Genomic DNA, 15,542 nt, shown 5'->3' on the forward strand with positions numbered 1-15,542 from the left:
CTCATCCTCATCTTTCATTTTGGCCTTCAGACAAACATCATCAAAGTCGTCAAGTCTAGAGAGTGGACAATCATCATCATTGTCTAGTGGAATGACCATGAGTGTATCTGTAGAAGAAAACAAAATAAACATACAAAGCAACCAAAAGAAACTAAGTACTGAAGAAATCTGTACAAAATCGACCAGCATTTACCTAGCCAACTGTCACAAATAATTCAAATAACATGCAAGTTTTCATCCTTATATCATCACAACTTATAAAACCCCCAAAACCCACTTCACTAAAACACACAAATTATCATCATTCCGTTATTACCGCAATACACAATTATGATCTTAGAACCTACTTTACTATTAATGAATATATAAGATATTCAAATTTCTCTAACATTTGCATAATATTAAGAAAATAATAATAATAAAACCCTACATCTTTCAATTTATTAGCAAGCTAGCTAATTACATTTTGCGACGCTTTCAAGCTAATTTGATCAAGTTAATACCTAAAAGATTAAAAATTAGACATAAAAAGATAACACATCAAAAAAATTAACACTCATTAATAAGAAAAAGTAAACAATGTTAACTTTGATACGCTTATGCAACAAAAGCTACCACCACACCACTACATTAGCTAGGGTATAAGCTTTTGTTGTGCAATCAACTTCACTGAAACACCCACAATTAACCATATAGTAAATTAAAGAGTTCAAAAAAAACAAATTAAATGTTGCCCTTTTATTTAATAATTATATTTAATATAAATTCAAATGTTATAAAAAATAATAAAAAAACAACATGTTTTCTTTTTTAATATAAATAATAAAAATTAATATTACATAATAATATTTGTATTAAATATTATTATAATAATGACATTTTATAATATTAAAATTTAAATTAATATAATTACTAAATATTTATTCTACTAGAATTTTAAAAAATTAGAGTTATGTATTATATATTATTATAATAATAATATTTTAGTTATATTAATATAACTACTATATATTTATTCTACTATATTTTTTAATTAGTTTTAATGTATATTCTGTTATATAGAAGAATAATACTGAAAAGCAACTAATTAGTAAAAATGCATAATTGTTTATATATATATATATATATATAATCATTTAATTTGATCCAACTAAGAGTCAATGTTAAGTGGCTAGTTGAAGAAAAATGTTAGCCGATTGAAATTTTAAAATTTGATGTATGTTCACATATGAGTCAAACTGGTCCCATAATTCTAGTCTAGATTGCAGCCTTAACTTACTATTGTACACTTGTATATAATTGACCAAAAATTTCATGGTATTAGGCCTTCCCTTCTCCTAATCGTGCCACACACTAAACCCAATCTGTCCTTATCATCTTCCTGCCTTCTCAATCTCATATTCTTCCTTCTTTCTTCTCTTTAATGGCTGAACAAACAAAGTTCCATCCCGCTCTTTTTGTTAACAACATTAAGAACTTCATTCCTATTACCCTCGAGATGGAGAAAGTTCAGTATTCGTCATGGGCATAATTGTTTAAAATCCATTGGCGTGTGTACCAAGTCTTCGATCACATCATTCCTCCTACACTGAAACCTATCGACAAGACCAAGGAGAAAACTGATGCTGATACAGAACTTTGGTCGCGTTTAGATGTTGTCGTCCTCCAATGGATTTATGGCACGATATCGAACGTTCTCTTGCACACCATCATAGAACCCAATGCCACTGCACAACAAACATGGAAAAGGTTATATAGTCTTTTCTACAACAGCAAGCATGCTTGTGCTCTCTACTGGAAAATCAATTTACTCGTGTTCACATGGATAATTTCCCCAAAGTTTCAGTTTTTTTCCAAGAACTCAAGATGCCTTCTGACCAACTTGCTAACGTTGATGCACCAGTTTCCAATCATAGGTTAGTGTTACAATTAATTGCAGGTTTGAATGAAAATTATGATGGTGTTGCTACGATCCTTCAACAGAGTACTCCTTTGCCTCCATATTATGAGGCACGTTCGAGGCTAATTCTCGAAGAACCCACAAGGCTAAGCAGGCCGCAACTGCCGCTAAAGCTATTGATACTGCCCTCCTCACCAACGATGATTCAAGAAGCTCCAGTTTTGATTCTATCAATGCAGCAAACTGCTCCAACAAAGGTCCGAAATGCAGTCCAAATCGGAATAATAATTGCGGCAAAAATAATGACGGTAGGGGCCATGGCCGTGGTGGTGACAACTACGAAAGTGACAGCAATAACTAGCAGCGACAGCCCCGGCAACGTCGCGGGCAACAACAACCTCAGTCGTGGACAACATACCCACCATGGGCTAATTGGATGCCTTGGGTAGCCCTTCCATGCCCGTACCCAACTTATTCTTGGGATAGACCTCCTGCTCGTCAGCCCAACATTCTTGGTAGTCGTCCACAGCAAGCATACATTGCCCATACAAACCCCTTCTTCAAGCCATGCACCAATTGACATTGAGGCGACTGCACACTATGATTCTCAATTCTCCTTATGAAAATTGGTATATGGACACCGACACAACCTCACACATGACGACATGTCAAGGTAATCTCTCGTCTTATTTTAATATGAGCAATAAAAGAAATATTATTGTTGGAAGTGGACAAGAAATTCCAATTCGTGGTTTTGGGCACGCAAACCTTCCCTTCCCTCACCCACCTTTTAACCTTAAATAATGCCCTTCATGCACCTAAACTCATTAAAAGCTTGATATATGTGCTTCGTTTTACTACTGATAATAATGTTTCTATTGAGTTTGTTCCTTTTAGGTTTTCTGTGAAGGATATTTCGATTGGGATGCCAATAATGATATGTAATAGCAGTGGGGAACTTTATCCTCTCACCACAACCATGAGTCATCCTGCCATCTCTCCATTCACCTTTCCGCTCTTTCTCCTGTTTAATGGCATAATCGTTTGGGACACCCAGGGCACATGTTTTACGCTCTCTTAAGAAAAATAATTTTATTGATTACAAACAATCTTCCTATTTTTCAGTTTGTCAATCTTGTGTGTTTGAGAAACATGTTAAACTACCATTTTATGATTCATCCCCTTTTACTTTAATGCCATTTGATATAATTCATAGTGATTTATGGACATCCCCTATTTTGAGTTCAGCAGGTCATAAATATTACATTCTTTTCTTGGATGATTACATTAATTTCCTATGGACTTTTCCCATTGGAAAGAAATCACAAGTTTATTCTATTTTCTTGTCCTTCAGTGCTTTCATTCGGAACCAATTTGAAAAGAATATTAAATGTTTTCAATGTGATAATGGGATAGAATTCAATAATGAGCCTCTTAAATTGTTTTGTCACAAAAATGGTATGGTGTTTCGTTTCACTTGGCCTCATACTTCTCCTCAAAATGGAAAAGCCGAACGCAAATTCGAACAATTAATAACTTAATTCGAACCCTTCTTGCTCATGCTTCTTTACCACCATCCTTTTGGCATCATGTTTTACATATCGCAACTTATCTCCTAAACATACTCCCTAGCATGTTACTCTCTAACTATTCCCCAACTCACATGTTCTATCATCGGGATCCTCCATGCACACATCTACGGGTTTTCAGGTGCTTATGCTTTCCTCTTTCTCCCTCCACCACTATAAACAAGCTTCAAGCCCATTTTACTCCTTGTGTCTTTTTAGGATACCCGCCTAACCATTGGGGATATAAGTGTTATGACTTGTCTAGCGGCAAAATAATTATTTCTCGACATGTTATCTTTGATGAGTCCCAATTTCCATTTGCCAAAATCCATACTCCCACACTGCATACCTATGATTTTGCAAATGATGGCCCACACCCACTTCTTCACCATCATTTACTAAATTTGTCACCTCCAGCCCACCAAACAAACACTAGATCAACTCAAGTGACCCAACGAAGTACTGACCCAATGCCTTCTCCTTCACCACCTAGAACACCTCCATCATCACTTTCCCAACAAGCCTCCACCACTAGATCAACCTCATCACTACCAAGCCCACATCAAAACCAATTGGCCACAACACTACTCGGACCATGGCAACTAGTAGCATGCATGGGATATTTAAGCCCAAACGTTAATATAATTTGACAAATTCGGTTACACCTTCCCCTCTTCCTCGTAACCCGAAGGATGCCTTGTCCAACTCAAATTGGAAAGTTGTCATGTTAGATGAATTTAATGCTCTTATTAAAAATAAGACGTGGGATTTGGTGCCACGTCCACCTGATGTGAATGTAATTTGTTCAATGTGGACTTTTCGTCATAAAAGCAATCTGATGGTTCCTTTGAAAGGCACAAATCCCACCTTGTTGGTGATGGCAGGTCTCAACAGGTTGGCATGGATTATGATGAAACATTTAGCCTGGTGGTGAAGCTTGCTACTATTCAGACTGTTCTTAGCATTGCTTTGTCAAAATCATGGCCCATTCATTAGTTGGATGTCAAAAATGCATTTTTGCATGGTTAGTTTCATGAGACCGTTTACATGCATCAGCCTATCGGGTTCAAAGATCTCGTATATCCAGATTTTGTGTGCTTGCTGAAGAAATCCTTATATGGCCTAAAGTAGGCTCTTCGTGCTTGGTATCAACGATTTGCTGATTTTGTCTTTACTATTGGCTTCACACATAGCAAATCAGATCATTCTTTGTTTATTTACCGGAAAGGTAATGACATGGCATACATACTCCTTTATGTTGATGATATCATCCTTACTACATCATCTGATACTCTTCATCAATCCTTCATGTCACTCCTTGTTTCTGAATTTGCTATGAAAGATTTGGGCCCGTTGAGCTACTTTCTAGGCATTACAATCACACGACATCCAGGTGGATTATTTCTTTGTCAAATGAAATATTCCACACATTATCACAGTCTAGCTGGAGCTTTGCAGTACCTTACTTTTACGAGGCCAGATATATCCTATGATGTGCAACATGTTTGCTTACATATGCATGATCTGAAGGATGCACACATGACTGCTCTAGAAAGAATTATGTGATACATTCAAGGTACTCTTGATTACGGCTTACATCTTTACAAGTCCTCAATCTCTGGTCTTGTTTCTTATGCTGATTGGGGTGGATGCCCCGACATGAGACGATTCACCTCTGGTTATTGTGTATTTTTTGGAGACAACTTGATATCCTGGTCTTCTAAGAGACAACCTACTTTATCTCGATCTAGTGTTGAAGTCGAGTATCGCGGGGTCGTTAATGTTGTCTCCGAGTCATGTTGGCTTCATAATCTTCTCTTGGAATTACATTGTCTGATCTAGAAGGTTACATTAGTTTTATGTGATAATGTTAGTGTCATATACATCTTAGGTAACCTCGTGCAACATCAGCATACTAAAGAGCACGTGATCAAGTACGTGCTCTTCATGTCCCGTCCCGTTATCAGATTGCTGATATTTTTACTAAAGAGCTTTCGCGCACACTCTTCGATGATTTTTGGGACAATCTTAGCGTACAGGAACCTCCCATGACTGCTGATGTAATGACCCAAATTTCCTAATAAGGCTTAGGGCCTTGATTAGGGGGCCAGGATGGCAAATCTTGGAATTATATGATATTTATGTGTATCATTATGTGATTATGTGAGTTATATCATAATATGACTTGATATGCATGTTTAGGTGTATTCAATATGCATGTTGACCCATTTCTGTTCGATTTGGTGATTTTCATATTTTGGCTATTTGGGGTATATTTGGCATGTAGGTGGCATGTGTGTGGTGTTTCATTATTATTTGGTTATGATAGGGTTACACTACAACAGAAATGAGTATTAGAGGCGGAGGCTTCCGCCGGTAATAATAGGGCATTCCGCCGGTAATACATATTACCGGCGGGGGTCCGCTGGTAATAATCCGCCGGTAATACTCGGTCGGTGATTAGGGGTATTACCGGCGGACTGACACCCCGCCGGTATTCTATTAATACCGACGGATTAATAGGGGCGGGACTCCGCCGGTATAAAACTTATTTAATACTAGCAGTCCCGCCCCTAGTAATCTGCCGCTAATAAATATAATAATTTAAGGAACAAAAAAATAAAATAATAACACCATTAAAATAGGAAACAACTTATAAAAACACAAACAAAATTGAAAAAATATGAAATCCATAAACAAATCTCATTAAAATAATTTATTAAACAACACAATAAACTTAAGAACATCATAAATCTGAAATATGTGAAATCTGAAACATGTACAATAAAAAAAAATTCATAAAACAACATAACAAACTTAAGAACATCAAAAATCTGAAAATTGTCATGAAATCCATGCCGTGTTCAAACCCCATCAGTGGCCAAACTCTCTGCCATGGTCAAACCCACGAACCTCACAGCCCCACTATGAACCACCACCACCTAAATATTAGAAAAACCAATTAGAGAGAGATAGGTAGAGTGCGTGTTAAAGAGAGATATAAAGAGAGACTTACCATGTGTATCGCCGTCACACACCTCGACCCCAACCATGGGCCAATGCACACCCAGAGGCCCTTAGCTTCGTCGACACCAAAGGCCACCACATTGGCTCCATAAAATGCTCGGACAGAGGGGCGGTGGTGGTGCTCGGACAGAGGGGTGGTGGTGGTGCTTGGACAAAGGGGAGGACTGAGAGAAGAGTGCGTCTGAGAGAGGGAGAGAAGAGAAATGAGAGGGACGGACGAAACGATGTGCAAAATTTTCAATATATAAGATTATTAGAGGCGGGGACCCGCCACTATTAATATTGTCCCGTCGGTAATAGTCTTATTATCGGCGGATATTTACCCGCCGCTATTAATATAATCCCGCCGGTAATAAACTATTAGCGGCGGGACCCGCCGCTATTAATATATCCCGCCGGTAATAGTCTTATTAGCGACGGATATTTACCCGCCGCTAATAGTATTAGCGGCGGATAGTCCGCCTCTACTAAGGGAAAATACCCGCCACTAATAATTTTGAAACTTAATACCCTTTCGTTTCCCGGGCATGGTATTAGCGGCGGACTACCCGCCGCTAATAATTGGTAAGTCCGCCACTAATAAAAAAAATAATTTTTTTTATTAATTTCCACATTATTAGCGGCGGACCCAGTAGTCCGCCGCTAATAACCCGTATATTACCGGCGGACTAAGTCCGCCTCTAATTGTTCCGCCCCTAATTTTAGATTTTCTTGTAGTGTTACTCAGCACGAGACGATCCTAGGAGGTAAGCTAGTGGGAAAGTCACAACGAGATTCATACTTGACTCGGAGTGAGTCAAGGGGTACTTTGAGTATTTAGTACATTAATGAGTTATTGGGTAATGGGAATAAATATTTGATGATAAATTGGGAGTTAGTAAGATTAGGGGGAAATCCTGGGGGTTTTGACTATTTTACCCCGGGGGGGCGTTTTCGGGACCCCGAGCATTAGGGTTTGCTTGATGCTACTTAAGCTTGAAGTAACCTGTTAGAATTATAAAAGAACATTCAGAACGTTCTATCTTCCTCCTATTCCCTTTTCATCACCCAATCGCATGTTTGAAGAAAACTTGAGTTTTAGGACTTGGATTCAAGCGAGGATCGATGCATAGCGATTCTATGGAAGATTAGAAGCTTATTAGCCGAAGGATTTAGCTGGGAAACAACATAATCGGAGGTAATCCAAGTTTTAAGTTCTTAATTTTTAAAGTTTTTAAGCTTGGATTGGATTTTGTGTTTTGATGAGTTTTTGGATGAATTGAAGCTTGGGTTTTATTGATTTTGGGAGATTAGGATGTTTGGGAACTTTAATTTTGAGATTTGGATAGGTTGGGGTCAGTTTTGGAGCTTTGAAGCTCGAAGAACATGAAGCTACAGAGCTAGGTGCCCTGTTTGGGGGAGTTGGGTCTACTTGTAGCGCTGTAGCGCCCAAAGGTAGCGCTACAGAGCCTTCAGAATGTGGTTTTTCGGTACTTTTTGGGGTTTTGACCCGAGGGCTTAGGGGATGATTCCACCACCTTTTTTGGTGGGATTGGAGGTCCTGAGAGCGCAGGATTGGTCCCGGTATTGGGTTTTAGAACTTGAACTCATTGAAACACTATTTATGGTTGTAACTAGGTTATCGCTAGGGGCTTGGAATCAGGATCATGCTTATAGCTCATTTATTGGTAACTTGTGCATGGACCAAAGGTAAGAAAATTTCACCCAGTATGTGATGCATGTGATGCATAAGATACATGTGATTAGGGCATGACATGCATATTAAACATGAGATTGATCAGAGCTTGAGTCTCTGTAAATGTGCATGATCATAATTATTCTAGTGAGTCTCTGAATGCCATACATTTGGATATTTGACATATGATATATGCTTGGATGCATTGCTTACTTTAGAGTGGAACTGACTCCATAGTCAGAATCGGCAATGGTGTTAGTATTGATTGTGAAGCTGCGACTCATTAGTCAAGTTCAGCAGTAGTACTGAGCATTGGTCATATGGAATTGACCTATAAGTCAAGAACGGTATTAGCGTATTCAAGGCAAGTCGAATAGATTAGATCTAATCGACATAAGCATTGAATGAATTATCATGACCATTAATGATCGACTGACCTCAAGTTCGATGAAAATTAAAAGCGCTTGTCTAGTCTAAAGGCTAGTAAATTAGAGCCAGGGTTAAAAGGCTCAGGTGACTGCAACGTCACATGGCTATGGGTGTTGAACCCAAGTTCGTGACTCACTCATCTAATTAGGGCTACAAGCCCCAGTATGATTATAAAAATCATAAAGTATTATTCACCCATCTGATTAAGGCTACAAGCCCCAACATGATTACCAGAATCTCAAAGTGTTAATCACTCATCTGATTAGGGCTACACGCCCCAACATGATTATCAGAATCTCAAAGTATTAATCACTCATCTTATTAGGATTGACTTGATAGTCATCCATACAGGAGGGCAGGATCCACAATCATTATTTGGACTTATTTGCATGCATGAATAGGGCTATTATTGCTAGGCATGCCTATTATGACTTAGTAACATGTTATTACTGTTCATGAGCATATTGAGTTTTCTTGCTGAGCTTCAGCTCACGGGTGCTATGTGGTGCAGGTAGAGGAAAAAGAAAGTTGGACCATCATTGAGTTGGAGAGCTTAGGTGATGATGTGTACATATGCGGCTGCTCGACCGCCACGACTGAGGGTTAAAAGAAGAACTAGGGTTTAACCATATTTTGCCGCTTAGGTCGACTGGTTGTAAATATTTTATTGTAATTAACCTTTAAATTATATTTTTGGGATCCCAATGTATATAGTAAACGTTTTAGTGAAACGTTGTATCTTAACAAAAAAAATTAACCATAAACCGTTAATCATACTTAGTTACACGATTATGGCCAAATGACTCGATTAGCAAGTTTAGCACTGTTTAAATGCACACTGTAACAGTCCCTGGGTAGTAGAGCGTTACAGCTGTGGTGTGTTAGATTATGTAAAATAATCAATGCATATTTTATATTTGGAATGTATATTATCTCATGTATATCCTAGGATGGTAACCATAATTCTAGCCTAGATTGTAGCCTTACGTTATTATTGTACACTTGTATATAATTGACCAAAAATCAATGAGAAAGACACTTGTAGTAACAATAATATTCTATATACGGTTATTGTAATCGACATAGGATTAGCCTTATAATATATATGGTAGTGATTGTCCTATATATTATGTTAGATAATAGAGATCTAAGACAACACAACACAAAGAATACAAAGCAATAATCAACACACAAAAGTTCTGATGATAAAGATCCTACATCTAAAAGAAGAACAAAACCTAATCAAATTCCACTAGTCACAAGTCAAAGATTACACCCTTTTCACTCTTTTAGATTTGCTCTCTCTTGTATAAGAACACTCAAACAAGAAAATGAATCTCACACAAATCAACTTTTCTCTCAAGCAAACACAATGAAGTATAGAAAGAATTTTCCAAATCTCTCACAATATTTTCTTGGCTGTAAAATGTTATGTTGCTTCTATATACACAACCATATATCTATATACATATATATATATGTATACATATATAATTCAATGTTATGCATTAGTTAATCTATGTTTTAAAACTAGTTTTGTGCATTCAACGCACATTCTCTATAACTCTATTAAATGATGAATTTGGTAAGTATAACTAAACATATTTAACTATTAGATCATTATTTGATGAACAATTTTAGTAATTTACTAAAATTATTTAATGAATTATGACAACTCTTATCATAATATTGAATTAAAATCTAATATAAATATTCATTTATTAAAATTATATATTATTTATATATATATATACAAGATGGTGATAGATGGAAAGCTCTGATAGCATCACTTTCATATTACTATCACTCCTACCTAACAATACATGGTTGACATGTGAGTTAAGAGCCACCCTATAATACATGGTAGTGATCCTCATCAATAGCCTTTCTTCTCTTCTTCACTTGTGAAATTTACCATTAATTATATTTTTGCTGGTTAATTAATCATAGGACCACATGCAGAGAGACCAAGAGTAGTACGTATACACTCGTTCATTTTGAATGAGGACACGTGGCAGTTTCCTGTGAAGCCACATAGGCTTGGTTTAGGTTATTATTTATGCAAAAAAAGGTCAACACAAAAAAAAAATAACATTGGCAATATATATAGTATATATATGGAGAAGACTAGTTATTGCTCAATTACTTTCTGATGATCCCCACTACCTTTAATGCAATTTCACTTCTGTCCAATCTTCAAACACACAATTATAGTGTTGTGTATTTATATATATATATATATATGTGTGTGTGTGTGTGTGAGTAGTGTGTGTGTATCAAATCATCTTTTTGCAATAAAGTGGAAAAAGATAAATGGGTTGCTTATGAATAAGTCCACTGCATTTAAGTGACCTCTATTATAGAGCCTTCGAATTAGGGAAAGTGATTAAATTATAATGAAATAATAAAATTGAATACCTAGCCTCACTTTTTCTTAGCCATGGAATAATTCGAACACTACTTATCATCAATAATAGATATATATATATATATATATAACCTTATATGTACAAACAAAATATCAATATAACATCTATTTTGTATCTTATGTATTATTCATAAATTATGGAAAATAACTTCACTTAATTAAAGTTTTCTATATATTGAATTAATAATTGTTATATTTTGTGTAGAGCTTGACTATAATCATGTGATCAAATATTGTTAGAGAATATTATATATTTCAATGGAAATAATGGAAACCAAAATAGACAAAATATAACACAAGGGACAAAGTGATTGACTAAATAAAGGTATAATTTTAATGCAAAAAATACAAGTAAAATAGATATACGAAGAAGTAGAAAAGAAGAAGATTACAAACTCAAGACAATAACAATACAAATAAAATAAAAACAAAGAAGAATAAGAGAATAAAATAAAAACAATTGAAAAAAATATGAAGAAACTCTTACACTCACACAACCTTAAGTGAAGAGTAGTGGAGATTACTAGACTTGAACAAAGGTTCGAAATATTTGTCCCAAAGTTTATTTTCCACATATTCTCTTAGCACTAAGGGACTCTCAAGCTCAGGAAATAACTCCCTAAAATTATCAAGTTTTTTTTGTTTTCCAGCCAAGTGCTAAACTAGATGAAAAACTCATATTCACAAGTGACCAAATGGTCTCTAATTATAGAGTTTTGAGACACCATTTGAATTTCAAAGTCCACCAACCCCTTGGTTGTTACCAATGTTAAATTGGGTGTTTATAGCATTAAAAGGAAGATTTGAGAGTTGCTTGAAGTGTTCCAAACGTTCAAATTGTTGAAAATGCAAAAATGGGATTTGGCTAACAGCATCCTAGACCACAACCTGATGCCATTCTAGACTGCGGAGGCTCTGCCTCCCAGGCTGCGGAGCGCTTGTAACCTCCCAATTTTTGCACTTTGCCAAAAAAAAACATCAAAACTCTTTCCTTTTTGATTTTGTAACTTCCATACACTTGATGAGAGTCAAAATCACATCCTCAATATTCAACATAATAGCTCATGAGATTCAATTTGAAATATGTAACTCTTTTTTTTTTACACGTGGAGGTCACAAATGGTGTATGCTTTTGTAAGATGTGTAACTCCCAAAAATATGTTATAATTATTTGGACACACACATTTGTCTCACTTATTTGTTACTCTCAAATTATACAAAATATGATAAACTCATTTTGTCACATATATTTAATCTAACATCATATTATGGTATATATGTATGACATATGTAAGTTAGTTCAAGGATATGAGGGAGCTAATTAATCTTTCATATATTTTAGGGGACAGTGTTATTTTTTTTATCAAATTTATTGGTATTTTTAAAAAAATCGCAAAAATAAACATAACAATATTTATGGATATTTTTAAAATTATTAGAATATTACATGTAAATTTATAAAGAACCCTTATCAGTATGTGATTAACCCTTATAAATATTTAATTTCTAATCTATAGAAGGGAGAAGGGAGAAGGAGAGATTAATAATATAATAACAAATATACGTAGGTAATTACCATAACAAAAAAGAAAGAAAAAAAAGTCGAACCACTACAAAATGAATGCGTGTTCATTTTTTTTTTACTCAAATCTAAGTTTTAGTTACACATTAAAACCCCACCACTTCATTAACAATTATAATTATAAATGTAAAACACAATACCTCCACAATAATATATATTCAATGTAACGCCCCGATTTTCCGAGACATTACTTAGGGAGTCCATTTAAAAATAACAAACAATAAATACTTTAAGATACTAAGAGAAAATATTTATTTAAAATTTACACAAACAATGAGATCTCATTATTTAAAAATAAAAATGTTGGACGCTAGGTTTAATAACAACAACATAAAGAAAATAGTCGTTCAAGTCTAAAAATTTAAAAACATAACATTTATTTCTAAAAACATAAAATAACTGGAGTCCAGCCTCTAACATGTTCCGTCCATGCCTCGAGCCCGCACCACTCACTGCTTTGTTTTGTCTTTACATACACACAAAGTACCCGTGAGCTAACACCTAGTAAGAAGAGCTATGTAGGACAAAACTCCCCAAACTAGAAAAAAAAATAAACAACATAAACATAATAACCATCGTGCGATATATAAGCACCATATCACACTAACATAATGTGTATTACACTCACACACACACAAATACTAACAAGTCATGTTGATCGGACATGAAATGTAATATGACGTCTAGGAGCTAGCGGTCGTCGAGGTGACACATCAAGTGGTTCGGGACACGTCAGCGGAAAACACACTGCTTAAGGTAAGAAGAGTGGACATCTGCGCACGGGGTGTACGTTATGCGTACAACCTTGTTTTCTTATTTGTTTAATTATGTAATTATGTTTGTGACCTGAATTGTTGCATTAAGTTGACTAGCATGAAGATAGTGCTAGAGATTTTAGTTAGTAGACATGCTTAGATGATAGAGTAAGCGTGCTACCAGATTCTAGCTGCTTGTGTGAGTATAGCACCTGCAGGAATTATCTTGGGTGTGTATAACTCAGGATAATAGGATGTCACCACGGAACTGTCGAGTGTGAGTACAGCACAAGCAGGGCAACGATGTCTCGAGGGAACAACCGAGTGTGAGTACAGCGCAAGCTAGACTAGGTGCCACCGTGGGAATGTCGAGTGTGAGTACAATGTAGGCTAGAATAGGTGCCACCGTGGGAATGCCGAGTGTGAGTACAACGTAGGCAAGGGAAATTACATTTCATGTCTGATCAACATGACTTATTAGTATTTGTGTGTGTAAGTATAACACACATTATGTTAGTGCGATATGGTGCTTATATATCGCACGATGGTTATTATGTTTATGATGTGTATTTTTTTCTAGTTTGGGGAGTTATGTCCTACATAGTTCTTCTTAGCTCACAGGTACTGTAATGCCCCAAAATTCTTAATGTGGTTTAATGGTTGGAATGGTAGGCCGGGAGGGCCATAATTATTTTATTATGACATTAAACTATTATATGCATGTTTATGTGAATTATATTATAATATTATGTTAAATGCATGCATGTGGGTCCACATTTCATTATAGGGGTGTTTTGGTAAGTTGGCCCATTGAGGGCGTAATTGTATATTTGTATGCATGTCGATGATCTATTGTTGAGGCCACATTATAATATGGATTTCTTCGAGCAATTCGGCATGAGACGATCTTTGAGTGAAAATTAGCGGGTTAGTCATAACGGGATTAAGTTCAGGGCTCGGGGCAAATCTCGGGGTAATTTGGAGATTTGAACGTTGTCGGAATTAAAAGGTAACGGGATATGAATTATTGGTAATTGAGAATATCGAGAATAACGAAAATTTGAGAGTGTTAATTATGATTAACGAAATAGGCGGGAAAGGACGGTTTTGTCCTTGGGAGCCTTTAGAAACCTTTATTTGACCTAGGGGTATTTTAGTCTTTTCACCCCTAGGATTGGTTTAAGCCATTGAAGGCTGTAGAAACCTGAAGAAAATAGAGTATAGAAAATTTCCTCCCGTAACTATTTTCTTCTCTTTTTCTCTTTAGATTTCTAAGCTTAATTTGAGGGTTCAAGCTTGGGAAGTAAGCCTTGAGGGCTTGGGATTGTGTTCCTCCATTAAAGAGCATCATAATCTGAGCTTGAGGTAAGATTCTAGCCAATAAATCTCTGGTTTGCTCTGTTTTTGTCTTCGTTTTCAGCTGTGATTTCTAGGTAGGTTGAATGGGTTTGATTGGAGTTTTTGGCTAGGGTTCTTGGGGTTGTGATGCCTAGGACATGTGGGGGTGGTTTTGGGGTTCATTTGTGTAATGACCCAACTACTTTAGACTTTGGACCATTAATGACTACTATACATAGACACTAATTTTTAATAAAACTTACAAGTGAAATAATCATAACTTCATTAAAACTTGAAAAAAAACAAGTGTTAAACTATATAAAATTTAAAGTAGGATATGGGATCCCATTGTTTTAAGAGAAAAATATAACATAATTTTAAATAACATGGATTACATAATAAAGTGCGGAAAAATACATATAAAATTTAAAGAGACTCCATCCTCTAATCGAACGCTAGGTCCTTCGATTCCATTCTGCCTCAATACACATCCCCAAGCTTCCAAGAACCTTTCCTGCCACCAAAGCTATTTTCCTGCACATATAAACATAAAGGAGTGAGCCTAATGCCCAGCAAGGAAAATCTAACACATAAAACATATACATAAAATTCATATCAACATATACTAAAACATATCATAACATATGTCACACATACTATAATGGCCATTATTACTTGGGGGTCCTATAAACTAAACAAGTCATATGCCCATTAGATTTGTGGGGCTTGCTAGCTAAGCAAGTCATATGCCCATAAATTCATTGGGGCTTGTTAGTTGTACAGGCCATATGCCCAAGTCTACAAACATACATAACACATAAATCATAAGTTAACATAACA

Source organism: Humulus lupulus, chromosome 3 (genome assembly GCF_963169125.1).
Source record: "Humulus lupulus chromosome 3, drHumLupu1.1, whole genome shotgun sequence".
NCBI lineage: Eukaryota > Viridiplantae > Streptophyta > Magnoliopsida > Rosales > Cannabaceae > Humulus > Humulus lupulus.